The 8,977-nt window shown below is 37.6% G+C and overlaps 1 protein-coding gene across 4 annotated transcripts in view; it reads left to right on the plus strand.

Moving 5' to 3' along the window:
• CDC42BPA (CDC42 binding protein kinase alpha (DMPK-like)) overlaps positions 1-8,977 on the plus strand; it is a 418,998-nt gene that overhangs the window by 130,506 nt on the left and 279,515 nt on the right. The window lies entirely within an intron of this gene.

The following is an 8,977-nucleotide window of genomic DNA, read 5'->3' on the forward strand; positions in this document are numbered from 1 at the left end:
TTATGCCTGGAAAGTTTTCCTCTAGTAATTCTTCCACAACTTTTTCAGTGCCTTTACTTGTTTCTTCCCGTTCTGGGATTCCAATGATGCGGATGTTATTTCTTTTAATGGTATCCCACATTATTCTTAAGTTTTCTTCTGTTTCCTTCTTCTTTGCTTCTGCTTTTTTCTCAGTTATATCTGTGGTGGCAATTCTGTCTTAAACTTCACTAATTCTGTTTTCCATCTCTTCACTTCTATTCCTAGTCTGTTTTAGTGTGACTGTTCAGATTTAGAGAAGTATCAGACAGACCAGCAAGTTAAAGGTATATCCATTATTGCGGCGTTAACTTTAGTGTCAGTGTTGTCCCTGCCTTTCTCACATTCGTCTTTACCCAATTATTTCCCTGCTCCATTATCCACCAGGATACCCAGCCACTTCTACCCTCTCCCTTCACATCTATCTCCCTTTGACCAGCCCTCCATGGAGTAGGTATTTTATTCTTAGACGATCCTATTCATCTATTTTATCTGCTCCTGGTTGTAGGTTTTTTAGGATGCTTGGAAGATTGTTTATATTGTGGATAAGGGCTTCTAGAGTTCTTCTGAGCTTTTCTGTAATGAAGTTTAAAGTGCTTGGTATTAGTCCTAGGTCCTTGATCCACTTTGAGTTGGTTTTTGTGTATGGAGTGAGGTGTGGATCTTGCTTGAGTTTTCTGCAGATGGTTTTCCAGTTGTGCCAATGCCAGTTGTTTACTCAACTGATTTCATCTCCTTGTCAAAAATCAGTTGACCATAGGTAGCTGGTCTGATTTCTGGGTTCTGAATTCTATTCCACTGATCTATGTTTCTGTTATTGTACCAGTACCACTCTGTCTTGACCACCACAGCAGTGTAGTAGGAAATCATGGAGTGAGATGCCTCCTACCTTGTTTCTCTTTTTAAGCAGTGCTTTGCTTTTTCTGGGCCTCTTTCCATTCCAAATGAAATTGGAGATTGCGTTTTTCCATCTTGTTGAAGAATGGAGTTGGTATTTGTTTTGGGATTGCATTTAACGTGTAAATTGCCTTTGGTATTGTCATTTTCACAATATTGAGTCTTCCTGTACATCAGCAAGTTACATTCTTTCATTTCTCCAGGTCACTTTTTGTTTCTTGTAGTGATGTTTTGTAATTTTCTTTGAATAAATCCTTTGTGCTTCTGGTTCGATTTACTCTTAAGTATTTAATCTTGTGATTAGCTATTATGAAGGGTATTGTTTTTCTTACCTCCAACTCTGTATTCTCTTAGTCACTGTATAGAAATCTAATTTATTTTTATATGTTGATCTTGTACTCTGCCACTTTGCTGAATTGGTCAACTATGTCCAATAGTTTTCTTGCTGAGTCTTCAGGGTTTTTAAAATACATTATCATCTGTATATAGAGATACTTTACCTCCTCTTTGCCAATTTGGAGACCTTTTATTTCCTTCTCTTGTCTTATTGCTACTGCTAAACTTCCAGTGCAATATTAAATAAGAGAGGTGATAGTGGGCATCCTTACCTAGTTCTGTTCTCAAAGGGAATGCCTTTAATCTCATTGAGAACAATGTTGGCTCTCAGATTTGCATATATTCTTTTTACTATGTTGAAAAAATTCCCCTCTAATCCTATTTTCTTGAGTGTTTTAATCAGGCAAAGGTGTTGGATTTTGTCAAAGGCCTTTCTGCATCAATTGAGGGGATCATGTGGTTCTTGTTGTTTGCTTTGTTAATGTGATGAATTACATTGATGGTTTTTCTTATGTTGAACCATCCTCACATACCTGTTAAAAATCCCACTTGATCATGGTGAATTATATTTTTTATTTATTGTTGGATTTTATTGGCCAAGATTTTATCCAGGATTTTTGTGTCTTTGTTCATAAGTGATATCGGCCTATAGCTTTTCCTAGCTTTCGTATCAAGGATATGTTTGCTTCATAGAATGAGTTTAGGAGAATTACATGTCTTTCTATTTTCTGAAGTACTTTATGTAAAATTGGTGACAGTTCTTCCCTGAATGTTAAAATTCACTTGTCAAACCATCTGTTCCAGGGCCTTTTTCTGGCTAGAAGTTGTTTTATTACCTTGTCAATTTCTTCTTTTGTAAATTTGTCTGTTCAGGTGTTTAGTTTCAGTTTGTGTAAGCTTAGGTATGCTGTGAATTTCTAAGTATTTGTCCATTTCCTCTAGGTTTTCATATTTGTTTGAATATAGTTTTTCATAGTATTCCATTGTTAGCCTTTTTATTTTAGTTTGTTCTGTTGTGATGTTGCCTGCTTCATCTTTTATTTGTATTATTTATGTCTTTTCCTTTGTTAATTTTACTAGTGGTTTGTCGATTTTATTGACCTTTTCAAAGAACCAACTCCTAGTTTTGTTGATGGTTTCAATTTTTTTTCTGTTTTCTTTTTATTTCTGCTCTTATTTTTATAATTTCAGTTTCTTTAGAGGATGTTGGGTTTTCTTGCTATTCTTTTCCAATTTGTTGGAGATGTTGGGTTAGAGAGTCAATGGTAATTTTCCCCCCTGCCTTTTGATGAGTTTGCTTATTGCTATAAATTGACCTCTGATTATTGCTTTGGCTGTTTCCCAGAGGTTTTGTCATTTGTTTCAAGAAACATTTTAATTTCAGTTTTTATTTCTAGTACCCACTCATGTTCAAGCAAGGTGTTGTTCTGCTTCCAAAAGTATTGTTTTTTTCCCCTCTTGTTATTTATTTCTAATTTTGTAGTATTGTGGTCTGAATACTACGAAGAAGATACTTTATTTCTGTGTTTTTTTAATTTATTAGTACTTGCTTTGTGACCTAAAATGTGATCTGTTCTGGAAAATGTTCTATGCATATTGGAGAAGAAGTTATACTGTGTTTTCTTTGGGTGCATTAGCCTATAAATATCTATGAGATAGAATTGGTTTATTTTGTGGTTTAATTCTTCAGGATCTTTGTTGAGTTTCTTTCTGGTAGTTCTATCTTTTCTTGAGAGTGGTGTATTGAAACCTCCCACTACTTTAGTAGTGTTGTCTATTTCCTTTTTCAGTTTTGTTAAATGCTTTTTGTACGTATTTTGCAGGTCTTTACTTTGGTGCATAAATATTTATTATTCTTTCCCCTTGTTCCATTGACCCTATAAGCATTATGTAGTGACCTTCCTTGTCCATTGTGATGGTTTTTCCATGGAAATTTATTTTATCAGAGATTATTACCACTACTGCTGTTTTTTTCTGGTTGCCATTTGCTTGGTATATTTCCCCCACCTTTTAAATCTTTCTTTGTCTTCCTTTTTCAGATGTTTCTCTTGTAGACAGCATATTGTTGAATTTTGGTTTTTATCCACTCTGCTACTCTTTTTCTTTTCTGTGGTGCATTTAAACCACCCACATTCAGTGTGATTATTGAGAAGCAAGGTTTAATTGCTATCATTTTGTTGAGTTCTGTTTAATTTTGTTGCTAATTATTTTGGTCCATCCTGCTTTCTTTGGCACTTGTCTTGTTTTTACAAACTTCCTTAGTGTTTTTCTGGGAATATCTTGATCTCTCCTCCATATTTGATGGACAATTTTGCTGGGTACGGTAGTCTTGGTTGACAGTTGTGTTCTTTGAGTGTTCAGTATATATCATTCCACTGTTTTCTTGCTCACATGGTTTTGCTGAGAAATTGGCACTTAATTTTATCTGCTCACCCATAGATTACTTTTCTGTTTCTCCCTCACTGTTTTCAGAATTCTCTTCTTATCTTTGGTTTTGGCAAATTTGACCATGATATGCCTTGGTGTTTGGGTTTTTTTGGGGGGGGGTTCTATTCTATATGGTGTTTGTTAATCTATCTATCTATCTATCTATCTATCTATCTATCTATCTATCTATCTTCTCTCATTTGTCATTATTCTTGGGAAGTTTTCTTCTAGTAATTCTACAACTTTTTTGGTGCCTTTACTTGCTTCTTCCTGTTGTGGGATTCCAGTGATGCACACGTTATTTCTATTAATGGTGTCCCACATTATTTTTATGTTTTCTTCTTTCCCCCTCTTTTTTGATTTTGGTATTTGCTCTAGCAGATCAGTGGTGGCAAGTCTTCTATTTTATTGGCTCTGTGTTCCTGCTCTTCAACACTGTTCTTGTGTCCCTCTGTCATGTTGACTGCATCTGAGTCATTGGACCTCATATTTTAGATCATGATTTCTTATTTTTCCAGTGCTTCTAATGCCTCGTTTGTTTTATCTGCATTGTTTTGGATTTTTTTTTTTTTAGGCTCCTCCTGGTTTTTACTTGCTGTGTCCTGTAATTCTTTAAGGTTGTCTTTCACCCACTGAAAGTATTCAATCATTGTTCTTTTAAATTCTGTGTCAGAAAGTTCCATCAGACTTTCTGCTGGCTTCAGGAAAGCCATTGATACTGGATTTGGGGGTGACATCTTGCTTTGCCCTTATGTAGGGTGTGAGGCAGCCTGCTTCTTATGTGACATTGCTGTGGTAAAGCTTTTTAAGCCTGAAGTGATGATAGATTCTTGATCTGAAGTCACTGCTCTAGAAGAGGGTAGGACAGCTGTCTTGCCTGTGTTTCTCTCTAAACTTCTGAACCAAGAGAAGGTTCGGTTCAGGACCTGTGAGAGCAGCCTCTTGTTGCAGCTAAGTCAGACGAATGCATTCTGGATTAAAGGCAAGTTAGTTGACTGGACGTGGAGGCATGAGTGTGAGGCGGAACGGGCTTGGGTCTGGCACAGACACAGAGTGGGCACGCATGGGGACCTCAGTCAGATCCAGCTGTCTAGGTGGGCTTGTGTGGGGACCTCACTCTAATTCCAGCTGTCCAGCTTTCACTTGGTGGCTCTTGCCCATTGAGACTTTGGGTCCTTTGGAGCTTAAGAAAAACATAGTCAAATTCCCACCGTCCTTCAAGCTCCTGGCAGGTGGGTCCCACAGGGACTCAGCTGGCAGCTCCCACAACAGCTTACTGCTCTTGTGGCTCCCAAACTGTTGTTGTTGTTGTTATGTGCCGTCGAGTCGCTTGCGACTCATAGCGACCCTATGTACAACAGCCCTAAACTCCGCTCTGTCCTGTGCCAATCGCACTGTCTCTGACACTCCCATTCCAATTATCCCAGTCACTGAATCAGTCCACCTCATAGAGGGCCTTCCTCTCCTGTGCCGTCCCTCCACCCTCCCAAGCATGATGTCCCTCTCTAAGGACCGGTCTCTCCTCACTAGTTGTTTTAATAATAGTTCTCACGCAAATTCCTACTGTCCTTCTTGCTCCCTGTGTGTTGCTCCCTTTGTATCACTTCTTGTGCACTGCTCTCTGCATGTCACTCCCTCCAAAGTAGTCTATTTCTGTAAAAAGAACAATGTTGCAAACCCTGTGGGGTCTTTATGAGTCAGAATCAACTCCAGGGTAGTGAGATTGGCTCTTTGGTTTTATCCCTGGGATCAACACTAGATGCACATCCTTCAGAGGCTTCTCAGAATCTGGACGCCAAGTCTGCAGTTCTCTCAAAGTGTGTGTTCTGGTTGAAACTTTACAGAAAGGGCCCCTAGTTCCTTCTATCCATTTTTCTCTTTTCCTTCTAGTATTCTCATTCCAAATATGCTATCACCTTTTCTAATTGTCATTGCAGATCTTACATATTCTACACGTTTCTTGTTCTTATGGCTCCTTTTCTCTTTGCTTTTGAGACATCTCTACTTACATGTCTTCAGACTCACGTTCTTTCCTTGACTATTTCAGGTCCTTGTAAATCCTTAAGATTTTCTTCACTTCTGTTGCAATGTTTCCCCTTTTGATTCTTTAGAGTTTCTATCTCTTTGCTTATCTTTCCCAACTATTGTTGCATTTTGTTTACTTTTTCCATTAAAATATTTAACATGTGCCTTTAAATATTACGAATCTTCCAACTTCAGAATCTGGTACTGATGCTTGTTCTGTCTTTTTTAGGCAGTTTTTTTTTTCTTCCTTTACGTCAAGATATAGATTTTATTAAGGCAATTCTTCCTGTTGCTAAGTGTTGGTTCTCAATCATACTGATTTCATGTACAGTGGAATCAAACAAGATGTGGTTTTTGTGCCTTCTTTACAGTTGTTGCTGTGTTTTAGCCCATTGTTACAGTCACTGTGACTATATCTAATTAAAAATCTTTAGCATACACACACCTACACATCCATACCCACATATACCCCTTACTAACCCTCTCTCTTGACAATGGCAGCTCTGGTGGTCTAGTAGTAAGGAGCTGTGCTGCCAACTCAAAAGGCACATAGTTCTCTTTTTTCTTTTTTTTACAATTGTTGTTGATTGCCTTCAAGTTGATCACGACTCATAGTGACCCTATGAACAAAGGGCCGGCAACATTTTTATGATTATTAACATTTATCAAAGTTCATCGAGTTTTCAGAGGAATGTTGTTTTGGACATAGATGTAACTCCTGCTTCGCAGACAATTTTATGCCTGGTTTCACATTTTTTAAAAATTGTTGTTGTTAAAGCAAGTGTCTATGCTTTCTGTAAAACAGAGATCCCAGAGCCTTTGCATTGGACTCTTTCACAAACAAAACTTTTGAATTAATTTAGGAGAACTCTAACCAATACTGAAACACCTATTATAACAAATATTTTTGTTAGTTATTAGTCCTTACCCAATCACATGGAAATGCTGCCTTTAAGTCCTTTAGCCAAAGCCTATCAATTTTGACGAGAGCAGTTACAGCTACTTCCAAACTGGTAGATTCTTCTACTGAAATAGATTTGGGGAATAATTTATATGTCATTGTCCACAATGGTGGAACAGAATCCTTATTAACTTCTACTTTGTTTCTCTGATTCATTTTTTTGACAGTCATCTCTTAGCCCCTCTGAATTCTGCTCTGCATACAATGCGCTACTAAATCTTGCTACTCTTTCATATTTTCTTAAAGGTGGTACTCTTGACAAAACATGCCTAATTTCACTGAAAGCATATAACTTTAAAATGGTAATTTTTTAAAAATCATATTAATTTATTTAAAAAATTCGAATACATTGTTTTCCAGACCAGATTCTTCCAGTTTCACTCACCTCTTAACAAATTGTACAGCCCCATGAGTAATGCCCCCTCCTCCCTTACATCCTCACCCCCCTGCTCCCCCTTTTCCCCCCTTGGATCCTCAAACTGATTCTTCAGTAATGGTTTTATACAATATTTGACCTTGGGATTGAGTTAGTTCACTTAGCATGTGTTCTCCAGTCTCTCCCAAGTTAGGTAGTAATTTACAAAATCATTGTTCCTGTGTGCTGGATTTCTCAATCCATTAAATTGTCGTTTGACATTTGGGCTGTTTCCATATTCTTGCAATGGTGAATAAGACCAGGCAGTAATTTTTTACTTTTAGTATGTCTTGTAATTTTTTTTGTTGAAAACTCGATGATGTATCAGGTAAAAAAGCTGAGGTAGATAAGTTGTAGGGTTTTATATTTATGTGGTTAGTAGTTAGGGTGTATTTGCTATTTGTTGTAGCTGAGCTTTTTGAAGCTAATGTTTTCTTTAGTGTTTTTGTTTTTTGATCTCTACTATGATCTTTTGGGTTTCCATACATTTAAGTCAGATGCTTTTATATGTACATCAGTGTTCATAGCTACATTATTCACCATCGCAAGAACATGGAAACAGCTCAGATGTCCAACCACAATGGAATGGATTTAGAAATTATGGTACATTCACATGATGGAATACTAGACAGCACACAGGAGCATTATGCTGATAAGACCATTACTGTAGAATGTAAATGAAGACCCAAGGTGGGGAAGGGTGAGTAGAGGGTGAGGATGGAGCGGGGGAACTTAATCATAGGGTCACACAATTTGATGGGTGGAACGCAGTGTGGGTAAAGGAAAGGGGAAAGAGCGAGTATGGAGAACAATGTATATGAACTTTGTAAGTACACTACTATAAAAGAAAAATTTTATATATAAAAAAAAGTCTGAGGCTTTTAGTTCTTTGAGCAGCACTCACCTTGTATTATATAGGAGCTCTGTAGGTATAGTGATAGGGTGTAGGCGAGGCAGGAGCCTTGTATAAGTGTTAGCATTATGTCCCAGTGTAGTTTGTCCTTCACAAGATCTCCTCCCTGCCCTTTAGTTAAGATTGGAAGACCAACAGGAGCCAAAATTGCTATTTTCCTTCTCCTGTATTGCAAGGTAGAAGGGATTTGAGATGAGTTTTTCCTTGCCCAGGATGGTTAGATTTTGGTAAAACCAACTGTATTCTCAGCACCCCCAAATTTACTGCCATGAGATCAGCTCCGACCCATAGCCATCCTCCATTGGGTGTCTGAGATGAAATTTTATCAGGAAGGTTTGATCCCTTTCTGCTGAGGAGTAGCTGGTGAACTTGAACTGCTAAAGGTGTCATCTTTTGGTTAGCTGTGCAGCACCCTACTGACTAGTTTCCCTTGATGCCAGCTCTTTGAAGCACTTCACAGTGGGCACATTTCAAAATCTGTTTTTCCTCTTGCTAGAAATATAAAGGGATTTTTCCTGATCCTCTCACTGAATACCTATTAGACCATCTGGAAGTAACTCAAGGAAAGTTGTAGAGGTCCATTGAGAACGACTTCTACCGCAAAAGAGAGGAGAATAACAAAGCCACATGGAAACAATTAGTTCATAGCACCCCTGAGATCAGAAGCACTAGAATGTGCCTGGCTGCTACTGTTGGCCATGCTGAGAGAGCATGCTCTGAGACAGAAATTTGACTAGTAGATAGATTCATAGATATAGATAGGCAGAGAAGTATTTAGGTTAAAACTCTATTTGTAGGATAAAATTCAAGGAGAAAGAATATGCAGAATGACTTTAGTATATTTGTGTAAAATTTTAAGATTATGCTGACTTAGAAAAATGTTCTGTATGGATGGTAAATTGATCTGTTCCAGAAATGTACGTGATCTCTTTTACAAAGATTGAACTTGCACTTAGTGACTTAAAAATACAGATTTTTTTTTTTT

This window comes from Elephantulus edwardii, unplaced genomic scaffold (assembly GCF_000299155.1).
Source record: "Elephantulus edwardii isolate Elephantulus edwardi_28Jun2011 unplaced genomic scaffold, EleEdw1.0 scaffold00214, whole genome shotgun sequence".
Classification (NCBI taxonomy): Eukaryota; Metazoa; Chordata; class Mammalia; order Macroscelidea; family Macroscelididae; genus Elephantulus; species Elephantulus edwardii.